Source organism: Pelobates fuscus, chromosome 6 (genome assembly GCF_036172605.1).
Source record: "Pelobates fuscus isolate aPelFus1 chromosome 6, aPelFus1.pri, whole genome shotgun sequence".
NCBI classification, from domain to species: Eukaryota; Metazoa; Chordata; class Amphibia; order Anura; family Pelobatidae; genus Pelobates; species Pelobates fuscus.
Genome location: NC_086322.1, coordinates 131507830 through 131529595, shown reverse-complemented (window position 1 = coordinate 131529595; position 21766 = coordinate 131507830). Strand labels below are relative to the sequence as shown.

General features: G+C 42.1%; 1 protein-coding gene across 2 annotated transcripts in view; it reads left to right on the top strand.

Moving 5' to 3' along the window:
* The window catches only part of SYNPO2 (synaptopodin 2), a 270960-nt gene that overhangs the window by 108936 nt on the left and 140258 nt on the right, over nucleotides 1-21766 (top strand). The gene's annotated exons all lie outside the window — the stretch shown is intronic.

The following is a 21766-nucleotide window of genomic DNA, read 5'->3' as shown; positions in this document are numbered from 1 at the left end:
GGCCATTAGGTTTCTCTGGAGGAGCATTACTTTGTGCAGCCAGAATCTCCTCGCCTAGGGGTGAGGTGAGGTTAGTACGGATGGTTGCCAGTATATGGTCCGGAGGAATCACAGGAGTAGGGGTTATCTCCTCTCTAGATGGAGGGGAGAACTGTCGAGACAAGGCATCAGCCTGGATGTTTTTTGTACCGGGCAAGTAAGAAACCACATAATTGAATCTTGATAGGAAGAGAGCCCATCTATCTTGCCGGGGGGAAAGTCGCTTAGCTTCAGAAAGATATGTTAGATTCTTGTGGTCTGTGAGTATGAGGATTGGCACTGAAGTACCCTCAAGAAGGTGCCTCCATTCTTTGAGAGCTAAAATTATGGCTAGAAGTTCTCTATCACCAATCTGGTAGTTGCATTCCGCCGGGTTCAATTTCCTCGAGAAATACCCGCACGGATGCCTGGAACTCTCTGGGTTAGGACGTTGAGACAGGAGGGCGCCCACTCCTGTCTCAGACGCATCGACCTCAAGAATGAATGGTAAGGCAGGGTTGGGGTGTGCCAGTATAGGGGCAGCAGCAAAGGCGACTTTGAGAGACTCAAAGGCAGTAATGGCTTCCTGTGACCAATGCTGTGGATCAGCATCTCTCCTGGTCATGTCCGTGAGAGGTTTAACCAAGGAAGAAAAGTTGCGTATGAACTTCCGATAATAATTGGCGAAGCCCAGAAACCGTTGTATAGAGCGAAGACCCGTAGGTCGAGGCCATTTAAGTACAGCCGAAAGTTTCTCCGGATCCATAGAGAATCCAGTATCTGAGATAACATATCCCAAGAATGTAACCTGTTTGCAGTGAAACTCACATTTCTCCAATTTGCAGAACAGACTATTTTCTCCAAGTCTCTGTAGAACACGAGAAACGTCTGCATGATGGTTCTCGAGAGATGTGGAATGGATCAGAATATCATCAAGATAAACCACCACACATTGCTGCAGCATATCTCGCAGGACGTCATTTATAAATTCTTGGAAAACCGCCGGAGCATTGCAAAGACCAAAGGGCATTACTAGGTATTCGTAATGGCCGCTCCTGGTGTTAAATGCGGTTTTCCATTCGTGGTCCTCTTTTATCCGGACGAGATTATATGCCCCTCTCAGATCAAGTTTGGTGAAGACCGTTGCTCCCTTGAGGCGGTCAAATAATTCCGTGATTAATGGAATGGGGTAGGCATTCTTAATAGTAATGCGATTGAGACCCCTATAGTCGATACAGGGTCTCAACTCGCCATCTTTTTTCTTTACAAAGAAAAAGCCGGCCCCGGCAGGAGAAGATGACTTCCGAATAAAACCCTTAGACAGTGCATCGGTAACATACTCCTCCATGGCTCGATTTTCTGCTACAGACAGTGGGTAAATCCGGCCCCGGGGAGGATTGGTACCCGGTTGGAGTTCGATACCACAGTCATACGGACGGTGTGGTGGCAGAACGCTGGCTTGTCCCTTGTCAAATACATCTTGGAATTCTTGGTACTCAGCGGGTAAGGAAGAGGCAGAACATGCGCCCAAAACTTTGACCGGTTTCTGGAGACAGGACAATGTGCATTGCTGGGACCATGATAATATCTCAGCTTTGCGCCAATCAATTGTGGGGTTATGCTTCTGTAACCAAGGGTATCCCAAAACAACCTGGTAATATGGAGAGGAAATGACCTGGAATTGGGTCGTCTCATGATGTAGAGCCCCTACAGCCAGAGATATGGGCACGGTTTCTTGGGTCACGTGGGTTGGCTGTATTGGTCTGCCATCGATGGCTTCGAAGGCTAGTGGGGAGTTGCGAGACTGTAAGGGTATAGAGTGCTTTGCTGCAAATGCACAATCTATAAACAAGCCTGCGGCCCCAGAATCAAGTAACGCCCGTGTTTCAATGGATGAATCAGACCAGGAGAGGATAACAGGCACCAAGGGTTTGTGCACACATATCTCTGGGTCTGCAGAAAGACCACCCAAGATCTGCCCCTGACAGTATCTTGGGTACGGACCCTTTGCCGGACGGATCGGGCAAAACTTTAACATGTGACCGTGGTGTCCGCAGTATAGGCACAGGCCCTCCCTCCTCCTAAAGGCTCTCTCCTCGGCCGAGAGGCGTGAGAAGCCTAACCGCCTTGGCTCCACACAGACAGAGGACTCAGGACCAGGAGGCAAGGGAGGTGAGGGAGGTTCGGGTGGGCAAGAAAAGCTCGGTGTCAAATTTACAAGAGGCCTCCGCAGGCGCTCCTTGGATGAGGATCTCTCTCGGAGTCTGATGTCAATGAGGGTGACAAATGATATCAGTTCCTCGAGATCTTTAGGTAGTTCTTTGGCTGCAATCTCATTTTTAAACACATCGGAGAGACCTTGTGCAAAGGCAGCCACAAGAGTCTCGTTGTTCCAGCCACCCTCTGCTGCCATGGTACGGAATTCACTGGCATACTCGACAATAGTTTTTGTGCCCTGAGAATTAGACATGAGTAGTTCGGCAGTAGGGGTGGAGCGAGCTGGAATATCAAAAACCCTATTGAAGGATGCAACAAATTCAGGGTAATTGTAAATAATAGGCTTCTCCGCCTCCCAGAGAGGTTTTGCCCAAGCTAGGGCCTTTTCAGACAGCAAAGAAATCATGAAGTGAACTTTGTCACTGTCTGTAGGAAATGCCTGGGGCAGGGTTTCAAGGTATCCTTTAACCTGATTTATAAATTCTCTGCACTGTGCTGGGTCGCCCCCAAAATGCTGAGGGAGCGGGACAGACCCAGTCATTTCTCTAGCCGCTACAGGTTTGGAGGTTACAACCGGTGCTAGAACAGGAAGTGAGGCAGAGGCGGCCGCAATCGCAGGCTGGCCGGGTACTGGATCCAGATGGGCATACTGGTCCAAATGGTGGTTCTGCTGGTCCCACTGGGTAAGCAGGTTAGGTATAGGTGTCTTGCCTGTACCATCTGTATTCATGGCCCTTGCGTAATGTCAGGGACCAGGAACCAGACAGAGACAGAAGTAGATGCAAACACACCTTTATTAATAAATAACAAATAATAAACAAAAGCAAAGTCCAGGAATCAAGCAGGGGTCAGTCACCAGAGCGGGTAGTCAGACAAGCCAGGATCAGGAGCACGGAGAGCAGCGGAGTCAGGAACAAGGCCGGAGTCAGGAACCAGGATCAAACAGGAAACACAGGAACAAGGAGACTTCTGGGAAACAGGAAACCACGCAAGGGCAAGGAGGTTCTGGGCTTAGCTGCTTAAATAGGCAGAACTGATTAGCAGCAGGGTGATTACTACTCACAGGTGAGTAACCGTGGCAACAAGCAGAAGCAGCTCATAGTAATTGCAGCTGCAAACTCAATCACTGAAACAGAAAGGTTTGCTGTTAGAAACAGCAAAGAAACCCTGACAATATCTTCACCTTGAAACATTCTAACATAGGGAGATGTGTGATACATAAAGAGCAGCCTGTGGTGACTGGTTTCTCTCTCCTGCTTCTGAACAATGATCCCCTGTTTCTGTTATTTAGTGGACAGGTCTGAAACTGAGATGGCTGGGTAAGAGGGAGAGGGGAGGCTCAAGAAACTACTCTAATTGAAAGGTATGCCTAGCCATACAATCTGGCCCAGTTTATAAACGTTTGTTACATCATTTTCCAAGTTTTTTATTTGTTTATTTTGGTTTTTATATTTGTTATACTAAAGATAATTTTTAAATTGTGCAAAGAACATAATTTGCCTAACAGAGATTGAATCGCTGTTGTGGTTATATGGATCATCGGCGTAACCCTAAACCACAGGTCCTGGTGCCACAATCAAAGAAGGACAACCTCTTTCACGTCTCTCCACCCTGCCCCCTCACCAGATGCTGTTTTGAATAAGATAATGGGGTGGGAGGGAAGGCGCTACAGGGAATCTGATGGTGAGATGGGTTAGTGGCTTGGTGGGGAATATGATGGCGGACTGAGTGTGGGGAGAGAATTATTTTTTAATGAGAAGCTCTCCCTTGCAAGAACTCCATTATGTGTTAAACCGTTTAAAAACATTTTGACTTCACAATGGAACTGCTTGCACCACAACTACTTCACAACAGTAACAAGCACAAATTAGCTTCACAAAGTTGTCTATGACTTTTTTCCAGTGGCATTGTTGTAAACCTAATAGGTTCAATGATTTGAAGTGTAGATTTATTGGCAATGTGGATGTAATCAGCAGTAGTTACATAATGGAAGAACCGACTGCATGATTTTAATAAAGTAGTACAATAAAAGCTAACATTTTGACCAAGGTACATCTTTCAAGTAGTACACTACCTGATCAAGATCTTTCAGTCTATTATTTCTTTAACTTTTGCTGACTTTGCAAGGTTGGATATGAGCTGCACATTTGTGGAGGAAGGTCCAGCTGTTGAGTGCACAGCCCCCATCTTATATATATTTAGAACATAGGTTGTATTGTATAGTGTTATAACTCTTTTTGTAGGGTACACCTTCACATCCTATAGTTATGTAATGCAGGGCTTAGCATTTAATGTCCTACACTACTAGCCAGGCTTTAAAAGTTTCTAGCCACTGCAAGCCTGGAGGGGCCATAGGATGGGGTGAATTTCTACTCACCAAGGCTACAATTTCACTCGCCAATGGCTAGTGGCACATGGCAATGTTGAGCCCTGCGTAACATATGGGTCAACACAGGAATAAGGCATAGTCCAGATTCACGGTTAAAGGGAAACTCCAGTGCCAGAAAAACGATCCGTTTTTCTGGCACTGGAGGGTCCCTCTCCCTCCCACCCACCAATCCCCGGTTACTGAAGGGGTAAAAACCCCTTCAGTCACTTACCTGGGACAGCGGCGATGTCCCTCGCCGCTGTCTCCGCCTCCGCGACGCTCCTCCTACTGATTACGTCGGCCGGTGGGCGAGACTAATCTCGCTCACCGGCCGAGGAGACCTAATGCGCATGCGCGGAAATTCCGCGCATGCGCATTACGTCTCCCCATAGGAAAGCATTGAAAAATCATTTCAATGCTTTCCTATGGGGTTTTGAGCGACGCTGGAGGTCCTCACACAGCGTGAGGACGTCCAGCGACGCTCTAGCACAGGAAACCTGTGCTAGAACCCAGGAAGTGACCTCTAGTGGCTGTCTAATAGACAGCCACTAGAGGTGGAGTTAACCCTGCAATGTAAATATTGCAGTTTATGAAAAACTGCAATAATTACACTTGCAGGGTTAAGGGTAGTGGGAGTTGGCACCCAGACCACTCCAATGGGCAGAAGTGGTCTGGGTGCCTGGAGTGTCCCTTTAAGTTTTCTGTTATCACAGTCAACTGTTTTGTAGAAGAATATTACTATTTTCAATTTACATCTGAACATTTGGATCATGAAAGCAGAGTAAGAAGCGATGTGGCCAAAAATAACGTGGGTCAGTGGAGCAACATCTAATCCTGCTGACACGTGGCATGAGGTGTAATTTAAATGTACAATCTGCTGTGCAGACATATCTAGGAAAATGTTTCTATTTATCATCAGACACTGACAATAGTTTCTCTTATTTTTCAAGTACAAATACAGCTTTCTTAGATACTTGGACTAATAGTTAATATTCATTTTACTCAGTAAATCAATGTATTTAGCCTTCTCTTCATTGAAATATTTTATCCCTCTTTCATCAAATGAGCATATTAACTAAATAGAGAGCAATGATAATGTCTCTGCATGGCCCCAGTGATTTTAAATGAAACAATTACAAGAGCTAGTGATATTGATATAGCGGTTCCCTACAATAAGAGACAGAACTCAGTATTGAGGGTGAAGTAGATCTCAAGGTTTAATGGTACAGGTTGGCTTTATATACAACTCCTCAGTCCAACACCCCCTGGACCTGATGGAGCACCGCATTACAAACTGAACAGACCAATAAGAACAATATAACAATGTTTGACACTCCCACATACAGCACACAATCCCTTCCCTCTGCCTGTGATATAATTAAGGTAGATAATGTACTAACTTAATTATCCCCAGGCAGAAAAAAAAACGAATTTTACACAAATTATAGAAAACACCCCAAAACATAACATATCCCCATACCCAAGTTATATCTCCCAATAGTCCTGATCTGGGTGAACAACATATCCAAAGATCACCCAGATCAGAGCACGGGTTCAGGAAATTCCCAGAAATCTCTTTTGACTGACCACACGCATGGTTTCATGCCCAAAACAGTTCCAGCGAATTAGGCTGTGCGGTCGGTCTATTTAAAACAGTCGAAATGCCGTTCGAATTACCAAATAAAATGGTGAATGGCCATAGTTAAAGTGTGTCTCTTGTTCGTGGGCTTTGATTCACCGAACATCGTTCGACTATACAAATGAATAGTCGAATTTCTCTGGAAGGTAACTGTTCAGCGATGTTCGTGCCGTCACGTGTCCGATTTGAGTTCAATGAACTCGACATCAAAACACTGCTGAACACATTCGACTAAATAAGATGGCTACCGCCACGTGTTCGACTATACGAATGGCGGCCACTTCGATTACTTCGACTGTGTCCGAAGTGCCATTTTGCAGAAAGGGAATGGAATGGGTTTTAGGTGAACAAACAGACGAACCAGAGGATAGATTTATAATCCAGAGACAGAGGATCTGTCACACTCTGCAAAACTAACCTATAACTCTGATGATCCATAGCTTCAGAGGTTGTAGGCATTCTTCCAAACTCTAGACAAAAAAAGTACCAATATTAAAATAAATTAAATGTTTTTTTCTTGAATGTAAAATGCATGCTCCATAGAAAATAAGGTAATACATGGAAAGTGCATTTTTATCTTCTGAGTAGTATTAAGTTCATGAGGCGTCTGGCATGGAGCTGACAATTACGATGCTACCCAACCAATGGAAAGCATGGTGATGTGTTTAAAAAATTGTTTGCATTTTATTCTACTGTTCAGTGAATTATGCTACTAAATAGGGCATTATCTCACATGTCTCAAATTGGGTTACTCCTGCGAAACACACTTAGGAGTTAATCTCTATTTCTTTCAACATATCATCTATCTAATTATTCTCCATGAGAAAATCTTTAGGAAATAATATATTTGTGTTTTGTCCTCCCTAGGAGAACCATGAAAAAAGTTAAACAAAGGGTACATGATGCAAACAAAATATGGAAAATAGCCAGAATAGTTCACAAGTAATAGGTCAACCACTTTAGAAAAACACGACTGAACCAAGAATCGAATTTGTACTTAGAAGTTTACAAAATGCTGTAGATAAACATGATTTAATTATCTTATTTTTATGTTGCGCAATAACATGTAGGAGATGTGTCTGGGACAGTATAGGGACAGCTGCACAAGAAATGCACAACAGGAATGAGAGATCTTTCCAATCTATTGTTCATAAAACATTTATGCTGAGAGGTTTAACTTCTGCCACTGCCAATATTCATATATGAAAAAGGCTCAATGACAGCCAGAGACAAACAAAGGCTTTCTTCTGCTACACTCTAAGCTAGCAGATGTGGAGTAACAAAAATAAGTTGCATTATACAGTGCCATGTGAATGTGTGCAGGCGTGGAGATGGATGTTCATGTTCAGGAATCAGTAGATGCTTAAGCCCAAGGCAAGATATAAAGGGGCAGAGCTTGACCGCCATGCGGAGAAGTTGCATCCACCCGGAGCTCTGAGCGAGTCCTAAACGATGCAGCACAGCCGAGCTAACGGTACCTTTCTTACCCACCCCACGGAGCTCTCAGCGGGAATAGGACAGGGGCATCATAGACTCTCTAGACACACTTGCAGAGGCAGGTCCGTCTTGTGAGCTAGCAGTTGATGCGAAGCGGGAGGCGCGGACGGTCTCTCAACTTCAAGGTCCTCTAGGGTATCGCAGATCTTTCCAGCCCCCCACCCTCCTTTGGACAGGCAGGGGTCATCCTGTTCCACCACGGCACCTCTACAAGCCTGGGCCTACACACACAGACCTTGTTGAATGAGCACAGGTGGAGGAAAGCAGTGAAACTCCACTTACCTAAGATGGTGGCTGCCTGCACTACGACGGCTCCTGCAAACAACACCGATCCCACACACCACGGTGGCAGGCTGCTAATATGCCTGGATCAACTCTGTGCAGCATTTGAGGTGCGGGTGCCAGAGAGGTCAGTGGAAAGCATTGGAGTGGCAATAACACCTTTGCTGCATACCCCCCAACAGCGACAGCGGAGCAGAGCGCACTCCAAGACACGCGGTGTTAGGCACAACCTTAATCGAGTTCAAGGAGCCAGCAAATGGAATGTGGCGGCTGCCACACGGCTCGGTGACACTCTGCTCTGGCCCTTTCTTGTCCTTATCACTGGACTGACTCATCAAGCCACAAGAGATGGCGTGGGGTGAAAAGCATGAACAGCTCCTGGGTCTAAACTTATCCTGAAGAGTTTTATTTACTTAATATTATGTTGATCCCCTTTGCTCTTCCCCATAAGAGTTACTTGCTTTGTAGAAGCTCATCATCACAAAAGCTGTGGTTTTATACAAATCTTGCACCCTAGGTTCAAATAGGTTACCCACTTGGGCTGTTAAAGTTTTATTAACCTTTCTCAGCATGTTTAGCTTTTGTCGAGCAATCTACCATAATTTACCCTACTCTATGTTTTACAAGCATGAATATACATCTTGATATTATAACTTTTTAAAGTGTTGTGAATCAGACTTGTGATGTACTCTACGAGTTGATATTTTCTGATGATACCTTTTGCAATGTCTCTGTTCATATGTGAAATTTGCAAAGCACTACAAAAATAAAGAATTATATATATAAAAAAAAAGATATACATATAAGGATTAATTGAAAATAAGGATCTAAAGTAATTTGCACAGTACCCACCATATGCAGACAGACTGCTGTACATTAACGTATTATGTCTGTTGTCAAATATTTGTCAAATCCTAAAAACCCAAGTTTTGCAACTCCTTAGATTTGTCAACCCTTCCCATCTGGTAAAGGAAAACTCCAAACACCATAGCCACTACAGCATGGCCCCCAATGTAAGTAGCCAAAATGTTTACTAACAGTTAGACTTACCTGTAATCACTGTGTTGTGAATAAAACAGAAAATAGTCATTGGGATTTAATTGTCAAATATCAGAATCTGAACTATTAAAACCCATTTATACAACAATGCACACAACCAATATTCTGACAGGTTTATTCACTAAAGTGTAAAGAGTCGGAATTTGGGGCAGAGCCAGCGCCTGACTGAGAATGAAAAGACGTGCCTTACCAGAGCTCCATGCAGACTTCTTTTAAAATGCTAAATCTAGAGAAAAAAACACATTCTTCCATAAGTTGGGGAAGTTTATACAAAACCCCTACACCCACTTGTTCATAGTGTATATAGTTTTTCTGTTACTGGTTACTCCCACCAATGATACCCCATGTTGTCCAGAATGCCGGGTCCAATTGCCATTCATTGAAAGAGGTTATAGTCTCTAAATCTAGTCCAATGCTGAGACAGTGTTTAGAAATTGGCACTACAGCCAGCAGACCAAAGATATGACCTTACACACAACAAGGCCGTCAACACGCCATATCTGAGATAGATCTCCTAAGCCATAACAGGAACTTACTGTTCTCCCCATACACCCCACCTTACCCACGCACCACAAGGGTCTGACCCGACACACCAGTACTAACATGGTCTTGGAAACAGCGCGTATATGGAGACACATCTGCACACAATGAAAAAATCCTGCACTAGGATAATTAGAAGGCAGCAACATCTTCCCCATAGGGTTGCAAACTGGTGTACTGCTGTACGACCTCATACTCCGACAAACGGGATCTCCTATGGACCTCTACCTACCTCTGAGATTATCAGTGGTAGGAAAATAAGTATGTACAACAAGGTATCATACCGACAGAGTATAATTTATACCATGCATACACTACGTACCCTATCCACCTTTGTTTGATTACCTCTGTTTGTTTACGAGCTATTACACTGCAAAATGTACACCTGTTTAATGTGCACTCCTGCCGTATGATATATGCAGTAAACCAGGACATGGGTTAATAACCCTATGAATGAATATACCTATGAATGCTAAAGACATAACTAAATATTTACATAAACTGTCAAATGAATATCACTGGATATTCCAGCAAATTAATGCATCACTTGCACCACCAAATGTTATATCTCAAAATGTGCATGGCTACAGACACAATTCTTGCAGTTCCTATAATACCAAATGTGTCAAGATAAATAATTATATATTACCATTCAGCTATACATTTCATTATTTTAGTTAAAAGTAGGAGTGCTATAAAGGGGCACATGTACCCGTATGTATCCTATGTCTCCTATATCGGTGCAATGAGAAAGTAACACCAGTAGGTGGTGCTATTTAGTTAAAGGAGTGTAGGCCTACATTTTAGTAAGGTTAGCGACTAAAATGGGAAACATAGGGAATTCAAAGCTAATTAGACATGAATTGAAATTTATGGTCGTAGTAGTCAAACTGGAGTTACGGCTGACTTGAAAAATGTTTCCAGTTTAGCTATATTGGCCTTAAACTTGAAATTCTTATTGGATTACTGACAATCATCACTTTAGAGAATAACCTGTAGATTTTTTAGAAAAAGATCATCAACTAAACAACAAGGGTAGCAGTAGTGAGGTTAGGTAAGAGCTTCCAATGCTCTAATAATTTACTCTGCATCACTTTATAACGTAGCAGCAGCCCAAGAAAGTCTCTGCAATTTTTTTATTTTTTTTATTATACAAAAGGTTTTGATTCTCCACATTTTCCAACGAATTTAATTCTAAGCATCTTTTCTATACACCACTCTACACATGATCTATCTCCCAAATATTACTTACCTCTTCCTTGAGCCTCTCAATGTTCACTTTTTGCCCCCTACATTATGTAATTCCTACTGTGGAAAGACAGGGTGCATGCAAATTGTGACTGCCTGCCAGATGCTCTGCATCCTTTGAATAAATATAATTAATTATATCTGTGTTCATGTTTGTTGGTGGATGAATGTGGATATGTTTGTGTTAAAGGGTCAATTGAATCACCAATCTAATTTAATCTTACTGAAGTAGGTAAGATGTAAAGAACCTGCAGTCTTTCTTTTGAAATAAGTTTAAAAATCAATACATCAATACCATTTAAAAAAAAAGTTTTCTGTCAATCAGTCCTGATCAGTATCTTCACAAACCTCCCTTGCTGTCCTATTGCTACTCCCAAAGCTCTGGTGTTTAAGGGGACACTGCAGAATAAGAAATACAAATCTGTATTCCACACCCTATATTTTTAATCTCCATAGCTATTTTCGCCCCTCACCACCCATGAGTGCTGTTAAAATGTTAAAGTAAAAAAAAGTTACTCAGATTTACTCTAGCGCAGCCATGGACTCCTTCTCACATGATGTCATCCTGAAGCTGTGCCTCGTAGAGGAGGATTAGGTGGCAATAGGCACATGAATGCAATGATTCTCTATGACTGACTGTGATGGCACCATACATACGTGTGTGCCATCAGGATATGCCTGGGTATGTGACCCAGGAAGTAACAGTCCCAGCTCTCCTATCCAGAAGCTGCACTTCCAAGCCTTCTTACTAGTAAAATATTTTAATTTTGAGGCTTGGACACATGGTGTCTACTGTGCGCACTATAACAACTTAATTTAGATGAAGTTGTGATAGTGAGGGGCCTGCCTTTAAGGTGTCCATTGCTGGCATATTATATTCTGCTGCCCATGCTAATAGTTAGTGGTCTTACAAGTACAGCATCCATCATTATCATGTAGGTATACACCCCATGGCACAAATGATAGTTGGTGCCTTGCATGTTTGTTTACTTTTGCCCCCTAGAAAATAACTAGTGTGGTTCCTCACCTGTGAATCAATGGTACATTGCGCATGGCTGATACCATAGATAAAGACTCACAAACACTTTTACTGTGAATGCTGAAGACATATTTTTTGCATTACTTAATAATTTGTATTAACTATAACATGCATTTTTTCACATAGTGTTTCCATTTAAAGATGGGGTTGTGTAAACAGTTGAGCATGTGAGATTGTGTGTCATTGTGAAGGTATAGGTGAATGAGCAATGATGATAAAGGTTTGTACAAACTTAGGATAATGTATGCCAACCATACTGGGAAATGTGACTAGTGTAAAATCTCATTGACACTTTTGAGTATATGTAAACATTGCATGCCAAGTCTTCCTTGCATGCCACTACACAGGCAAACAGAATTTCTAGCTCTGCTCGCAATCCTGATCAAGGAGATAGAATGTCTGTTTTTTATGAACCATTACATAATGACTCTGTTATAAAGCAAACTGTCTCCCAGCTGTCCTGCCATGCTTAGAAAACAATTAGTGAGTTATTTCACTTATTGTCCATGTATTATAGAAATTCAGTATGGCAAAAAAATATAAAGAAACATAGAACAAAGATCCTCTGGCCCTTCTGCAGAAACATTGTCTTTACTCAGAGACCTCTGCCAATCCTGGTCCTCCAGTGGCTGTAATGACAGAATTTTGAGTTCAATGTACCCAGTTGTCAGGACAAATCAAGTCACAGATTTGAAAGTGCGTATACTGTAATATCATTCACTCTATCCTCATTACAGTCCGTTCTATCGTGTTTTTTTTTGTTGTTGACCCAATCTCATTTCAAAATGTATTGTTTTCCTTTCCTAGTTTTTTTGATCTCATGACACCTTCCATGTAATATAAATGCCCCCTCTTCCTTATGACATGTCACCCTGTCTGTATCTGCTACCTCTCTGTGGCTTTTATTTAATATTGTTGGATAAGCTTTCCAAATGATTTAATATTTTTGGAGAAATACTTTTTTTTTTTTTTTAACATATTCAAATATCAAACCTTAAATAGTATATAAAAAAATAAATATATCAATATGTGAAAAAAATGTAAATCAAAAGATTGCATTTTAAAAAATGTTTTTCATTTTAATCGTTTATCCAAAAATATGAACTAATTCGGAAAGCTTATTAAACAGCTATATCAAATTGAGGCCTATGACCCAGTTAAAAAACGCACTGATCACGCCTTTACGGCAAGGCGATGATAAGATTTCTTGTGTTTCCTGGGATTCAATCACTGACTATTGGTCGCATTCCCTTTTTCTAGCAATATGTTGTTCAATATGTTATGAGACTCTGCTATATTTTGATACTTTCTTCTACTCTATATACTTAATCTATATCTTCATGAAAACAAAATGAAAGAATGTAAAAAAAAATAAAAATTATACCTATGTCTGAATACATTCTACCTCCCCCCATTTTACTTTCCCTGTCTGGTTGGCACCCTGTTTTACACCCTCCCACCCATTACTCCTTGACTTTCACATCTCAATATTTGCTATCATTTTCCATCCTATTTCCTTCATTTTAGCAATGCTCATATTCTTCTCCTATCAATGTTGACTGTCTTACTCTTGCTCTCATTATCTCCTTTGTGCTGCTTGCTTCTGCATGAGTTTATATGCTCTGCTTAAAGCATTACCTGAAACATGTTATCTGATGAATGTATTATTAGAGACCAACATTTAATTGAGTTTTCAGGACCGGGCCTTTAATGATTGATGTTTATATGTAAGCAGACAGTGATTACCACCACTAGAAGGCTCTAAACGGCAGTGGTGGTACTTATTCAATAGCTTCATTGTCACTGCTACAATAATTTCTCATATAAGCATCTTTGGTAGAGCTGCAGGGGTCCATGGGAAATATGCAAAAGAGTGCACAAGTGAGTCATTCCTCCATCATTAACATTATGAATGAAAATGGGAGGCAGATTTAGTTCACTTGCATGAGAGGTTTTAGTTTAAGTATGTGAATTAAAAATTCTGTTGGTTGCTCACTAAAATGATTCTGTGCTGCCCAGGGGACCATGGGTGACAAACATATAGTAGTGAGTTTCTGGCTCGATATTGTACTCTTGAAAAAGCCATAATACTGAAAGTGAGTGACAAGAGGATGAGGACAGTAAAATGCAAATGGCGTTTGCTTTTTGTGGCATGAAAATAATCAACTTGTTAGGTGTTTATAGAATATGCAGTGTAGCTGTTGGAAAACTAGCATAGGAAAGTAGTTGTTTCTTTTATGGAAATTCGAATAGAAATTTCAATTAATTTACTCACTTAATTGCTGGATAATAGGTTCACCCATAGCTATGAGCTGTGCTAGCCACGCAGGTATCCTGATATATGCATGCATCACGTATGCACATGTAGAAAGAGATATTGTAATTGTATGCTCATGATGACATATAGCTGGGGAATGGGAATGCAGAACAGTAATTTTGCAAATTTTTACATATCTGTACAATTCATAACAGAGAGTGTGGGGGCTCAACTTTAGCCTTTAGTGATCCTTTAATGACCAGAGAAGGAAAAGACAAGCAAAATGACAATACCAAACAGAAATATAACGCATCACTTTCATGTTTTTGTATTTTTTCTTCCACAGATGATAGATGCTGCTATAAAATAGTCAGACCTCCAAAGTGCTTTATCTTGCTGAAAAGCTTTATGCGTTAAAAGTGCATTTTGCAAAAAAGTGCAGATTTCAATAGAAATTGACACTTTATAAGTTAACCTGGTTACACCTGCCTAGCTCTCAAGCAGGTGACCGATCCTGTTATTTTCTGGTGAAATATCCCTTTAGGGGTATATGTACAATAGCTTGCAAAAGCTGAAGATCTCTTGTCGTCAAGCCTTCCCTTTTCCCCCTAAGGCTGTCCAATTACTTTCTGTGGATGCCCAATTACTTTCCAATGCAGTTCATTGATAAATCGTCGCAAGGCAGGTGCTCTGGGTAATTGCCTGCCTTTTGAGTTTAGTTCCACTGAGTTAACCAAACCAGGAAATAACAGGCTCTGGGTGAGTGCAGAGAACTCTCAATTTTGGAGTTAAGGAAATTTCATTGGTTGTGTTGAGCATGAGGCACATTTTTTATATTTATTCCATTTTTTTACAAAATTTGTTTACACAGATATAACAAATACTGATTATGAGCAATACCATGTTTCCAAAAACAAGCAACAAAAATAAAAGAGAAAGCAAAAAGCTATTTGTGTGTGACTAGGACTTCCATCTAATTATTTGTTATTTGTTAAGGGCAATATGGAAACCCTGATGTGGACCTTTGCAGACCTTCTTCTGTGAATCCCACCACATCCGTCAGGGCTGATTATTGCTTACATCACGTTTGAAATTCCCTTTGGTGCTTCTGCACTCAATCAAAAACAAAGCACTGTGCTCTGTGGTTTAATAAAAACCAGTGGGAATCATCGCTAATCTCCAGTAATACCCTGTGCGTCATTATCAAGCTTTTCTTGAACTTTTTTTTTTTTTTCATCTTCGTAATACCTGCTTTTTTATTTAGGCTTGCATTATTTTCTCTATTATTTTTAAGTGCTCTCATGTCTATAGAATTTATATGTCAGACTTAATGTAATTTCTACCTACATCTCTTAATCTTTTTCCCTAAAGGGATATATTCATAACTCGTTGGCTTGCCTCTGTCTCTGGCACATGAGAATGCCATTTTCTGCAGGTAAAGAGTAACTTAGACACAGGGATATAACTAAAGGTTAGGGGGGGAGATTTAATGGTAAATTCAAGAACTGCCCTTCTTTTTACAGAACAAATTGTAGGCTGATGGAAAAGTTCACCAAACGAGCCGGCACAAACTAATACAGTGGAAGAGTACAAGAAGGATTGTGGTAGACAAACTGCTATCCAGAGCAGTAAACAAACTACGCAAACCTTTTTTTAATATGGATACAACAAAGCTAGATAAGTAGTGATGTCCCGAACGGTTCGCTGGCGAATAGTTCCTGGCGAACATAGCTTGTTCGCGTTCGCCACGGACAGCGAACATATGCGATGTTCGGTCCGCCCCTATTCGTCATCATTGAGTAAACTTTGACCCTGTACCTCACAGTCAGCAGACACATTGCAGCCAATCAGCAGCAGACCCTCCCTCCCAGACCCTCCCACTTCCTAGACAGCATACAATTTAGATTAATTCTGAAGCTGCATTCCTTTTTTTTTTCTATTATTTTTTTTGTGTGTTTGTGTTTATTATACATTATTCTCCATAGCCAGTAACCTGTGTTTATTATACATTATCCCCATAGCCAGTAACCTGTGTTTATTATACATTATCCCCCCATAGCCAGTAACCTGTGTTTATTATACATTATCCCTCCATAGCCAGTAACCTGTGTTTATTATACATTATCCCCCCACAACCAGTAACCTGTGTTTATTATACATTATCCCCCATAGCCAGTAACCTGTGTTTATTATACATTATCCCCCCATAGCCAGTAACCTGTGCTTATTATAAATTATCCTCCTATAGCCAGTAACCTGTGTTTATTATACATTATCCCCCCACAACCAGTAACCTGTGTTTATTATACATTATCCTCCTCATAGCCAGTAACCTGTGTTTATTATACATTATCCCCCCATAGCCAGTAACCTGTGCTTATTATAAATTATCCTCCTATAGCCAGTAACCTGTGTTTATTATACATTATCCCTCCCATAGCCAGTAACCTGTGTTTATTATACATTATCCCCCCAAAGCCAGCAACCTGTGCTTATTATACATTATCCTCCCATAGCCAGTAACCTGTGTTTATTATACATTATCCCTCCCATAGCCAGTAACCTGTGTTTATTATACATTATCCCCCCTATAGCCAGTGACCTGTGTTTATTATACATTATCCCCCCATAGCCAGTAACCTGTGCTTATTATACATTATCCTCCCATAGCCAGTAACCTGTGTTTATTATACATTATCCCTCCCATAGCCAGTAACCTGTTTTATTATACATTATCCCCCCATAGCCAGTAACCTGTGTTTATTATACATTATCCCCCATAGTAATTTATCGTTGGACCTAGGCAGCATGATGTCTTAGGCCGGCCCAGAGAGTAAGTGAGTGAGTGAATAATATAATATATATGTTCAGAAACATATTAGTAATATATGTAAATCGGGTTCATGCAAAGAGGGTGAAAAGGTATTAAAGAAAAACACACTTATTGCATCAAATTTACAAAGCCAAACTTTTAAAAGGTTTCCTCATTTCTTTCTCGGGATGAGGAATATATCGGTTGTAGACTGAGGATTTCCATCTGCCCAATCTTTTAATAACATGCACTGGAGTGTCAGTGTTGAAGGAGACCGAAGCTGCCCCTATTCTAAATGAAAGACCCGAGACATGGATACAACCCAATCTTAGGAGTAGTGTTCTGATGTAGAAGATGAATTTAGCCGTAGTCAGAGGGATTCAGTGAGAGTAGTGGTGAAATGTGTGTGGCATGACTGAGTGTGGGTAAGTGTCAGGATCGGGACAGGGATCCAACACGCAGAGTACAAAGAGTGGAAAGGTACGTATACCGGGCCTTAGAATGGCCGGACTAACGTACCGAGAGTAAAGAATAGTCAGAGGCAAGCCGAGGTCGAGGGAACGAGAAGACAGATAAGCGAGAGACAAGCCGGGTCAAGGGATAACAGAGAAACAGGGTAGTACAACGAGCCGAGTCAAAACCAAAAGAGCAAACTAGAATACCAGAGCACTGAGTGACTAGACAAGCTAGAACCACGACAGGGCAATGAGCTGAAGTAAGGAGTAAGCTTAAATACCCTGGTTCTGGATGGAAATCACGCCTCTGAAAAGTACCGATTGGATATCGGACACTTGAGTGACAGATAGCTCGTGCTAGCGTCATGACGTCACGTATTGAGCGTCCTGCTAGAAAAGGACGTGGATTCCTCGCGGCCGGTGTTTAAGTGACTGGATGAACCGCGAGGAACGGAGGAGACAGCTCGCCTGGACGGATACACCACCAAGTCTCTACCTCCCTTAGAGGTAGAGGCCTCAGGTACCCTGACAGTACCCCCCCTCTCAGATACGCCCACCGGGCGGAATGAACCGGGGCGAGATGGGAAGCGAAGGTGAAATGCTCTGCGAAGGCGAGAAGCATGGACGTCCTCCTGAGGTACCCAACTCCTCTCCTCAGGACCATATCCCCTCCAGTTGACCAGATATTGCAATTTTCCCCTTGAAATTCTGGAGTCAATGATGGAGCTGACCTCGTACTCCTCCCGACCCTCCACCTGAACAGGACGAGGCGAGGAGACCTTAGAGGAGAATTTGTTGCAAATGAGGGGTTTCAACAAGGAGACATGAAAAGAGTTAGGAATGCGTAAGGCAGGTGGCAGAGCAAGGCGATACGCAACCGGATTGATACGAGTGAGAACCCTGTAAGGACCTATGTAACGAGGAGCAAATTTCATGGACGGAACTTTTAGGCGAATATTCTTAGTACTCAACCATACCCTATCCCCAGGAACAAAAACAGGAGCCGCTCTTCTATGTTTGTCAGCGTGTTTCTTGAACAGCGAGGAACTATGTAATAGAATTTGTCGAGTTTGATCCCATAATTTCTTCAGGTTGGCGACATGATCATCAACCGACGGTATCCCCTGAGAAGAGGAAACCGAAGGAAAAATCGAAGGATGAAAGCCATAGTTCATGAAGAAAGGGCTAGAGCGAGTTGAATCGCAAACAAGGTTATTGTGTGCGAACTCCGCCCAAGGAATCAGACCGACCCAATCGTCCTGGTGTTCGGAAACAAAGCAACGCAGATACTGTTCGATCTTTTGATTAGTACGTTCAGCAGCTCCGTTAGACTGAGGGTGATAGGCAGAGGAAAAGTTCAATTTGATGCCCATTTGAGAACAAAAGGATCTCCAGAAACGTGAGACAAATTGAGAACCTCTATCAGAAACAATCTCTGAAGGGATCCCATGTAGGCGAAAAACTTCTCTCGCAAAAATCTCCGCCAATTCAGGGGAAGTCGGAAGTTTAGGTAATGGCACGAAATGGGCCATCTTGGTAAATCTATCCACCACCGTGAGAATAACAGTCTGTCTTTTGGAAGCAGGCAAATCAACGATAAAGTCAATGGACAAACAGGACCAAGGTTTCTCAGGAATGTCCAAGGGGTGTAACAGGCCACATGGGGATGCATGAGATAGTTTAGTCTTGGCACAAGTCTCACAAGCTGCGACGAACTCCTCAATATCCTTACGAAGTGAAGGCCACCAGAAATCCTTGGATATCAGAGAGTACGTCTTGCGAATACCAGGATGACCAGCTATTTTACTTTCATGAAAACATTGTAAGAGCTCCAGTTGAAGTTCAGGAGGAACAAAGTTTCTACCCTCAGGAGTGTTTCCGGGAGCTAGATGTTGTGACTTCAAGATCTGGTCAAGTAGCGGGGAATGAATTTTGAGACTGGTATTAGCAATAATATTGCATTTGGGTACAATGGAAGACAAAAGTGGTTCAACTGAAGCAGAGGGTTCATATTGGCGAGATAGCGCATCGGCTTTAGAATTCTTTGACCCAGGTCTGTAAGTCAGAACGTAATTGAAATGGGTAAGAAACAACGACCAACGAGCCTGCCTGGAGGACAGACGCTTGGCCTCTCCGATATAAGACAAGTTTTTGTGGTCTGTCAGGATGGTAACAGGATGTAATGTACCTTCCAATAAATGTCTCCATTCTTTCAAAGCCTTGATAACCGCTAGTAATTCTCTGTCACCAATGTCATACCTGCTTTCAGTACCGGTCAATTTTTTAGAGAAAAATCCACATGGATGTAATGGTTTATCAACACCCAACCTTTGAGATAGAACAGCACCTAAACCAGTCTCTGATGCGTCTACCTCGAGCAAAAATGGCAGAGAAGTGTCAGGGTGAACTAAAATTGGAGCGGAAGCGAAAAGCTCCTTGAGAGTCTTGAACGCAAGGAGAGCTTCAGTAGTCCAATTCTTAGTGTCAGCCCCCTGTTTGGTCATGTTAGTGATAGGTGCAATAATGGAAGAATAGCCCTTAATAAAGCGCCTATAATAATTGGAAAAACCAATAAATCTCTGTATGGCTTTAAGACCTGTGGGTAAAGGCCACTCTAGAATGGATTGGAGCTTATCCGGATCCATTTAAATCCCTCCCCAGAGATCACATAGCCGAGAAAGGTTACCTGGGTTTGATCAAAGCTACATTTCTCCAACTTGCAGTACAAGCCATGCTGGAGAAGCTTGTGCAAAACCCTCCTGACTTGTTTGTGATGAATCTCAATGTCACTAGAATGAATGAGTATATCATCTAGGTATACAATGACGCACTCTTGCTGAAATTCCCTAAGAACCTCATTAATCAGATCTTGGAATACTGCTGGTGCATTGCATAACCCAAAAGGCATGACGGTATATTCATAGTGGCCATATCGAGTATTGAATGCCGTCATCCACTCATGTCCCTGCTGGATTCTCACCAAGTTATATGCCCCTCTGAGGTCTAACTTGGTGAAAATTGTAGAGCCCTTCAAACGATCGAAGAGTTCGGTGATCAAGGGAATCGGGTAGGCATTTTTAATGGTTATCTTATTCAGGCCTCGATAATCAATACAAGGTCTCAAAGAACCATCTTTCTTTTTAACAAAAAAAAATCCAGCCCCGGCAGGGGAGGAGGACCTCCTGATGAATCCCTTGTCTAAATTCTCGTGAATATATTCCTCTAGGACTGAGTTCTCCTTTATAGATAATGGGTATACATGACCTCTGGGGGGCATGGTACCAGGGAGTAGGTTAATTTTGCAATCAAAGGACCTGTGTGGGGGTAAGGTATCGGCTTTCTTTTTGTCAAATACTGCCTTTAAATCTAGATACTGAGGCGGAATTTGTGTCTCTGTAGGATTGTCAGAGGTATTCGATGTATTAGTTAATCCAAGAGGTAAGACCTTCCGCAAGCATTTTTCTTGACAATTCTCTCCCCATGAAACTATCTCCCCTGATTCCCAATTAATAATAGGGTTGTGTCTCCTCAGCCAGGAGTACCCCAGAACTATGGGAATAGACGGAGAAGAAATGAGCATCAAGGATATATCCTCTTTATGCAGGATGCCAACAGTCAAGTTAATCGGTATGGTCTCATGAAAAATAACAGGCTCAAGTAACGGTCTACCATCGATGGCCTCAACAGCCAGAGGTGTCTCTTTTAACTGGGATGGAATAGCATGCTTGGCAGCAAAACCCTGATCTATAAAGCTCTCAGCAGCTCCAGAATCGATTAGTGCCATAGTCTTAACTACTCCCTTCTCCCACTTTAAAGAAACGGGTAACACAAGCCTGAGCTCCTTGTAGTTGTGAATAGAGGACAAAGTAGAAACACCCAAGGCCTGTCCTCTAGAGGAACTTAGGTGCGAGCGTTTCCCGAACGATTGGGACAATTCAGGCGTAAATGACCCCTGACTCCACAATACATACATAAACCCTCCCTTCTCCTGTACTGTCTCTCCCTTTCAGTGAGATGAGTACTGCCTATCTGCATAGGTTCAGGAATACGTAAGTCTTCGAACTCAGAGATTTGAAAGGTAGGCGCTAGTTTAAAGGAGGGTCTACGGGTCCTATCTCGAGTGTTCTGCCTCTCTCTTAAGCGTTCATCAATACGAGATATAAAAGAAATTAAATCCTCCAAATTTTCAGGGAGTTCTCTAGTAGCGACCTCGTCAAGAATTACATCTGATAACCCATTCAGAAACACATCTATATAAGCCTGTTCGTTCCACTTAACTTCTGCCGCCAAGGATCTGAACTCTAGTGCATAATCCACAAGTGTTCGATTGTCCTG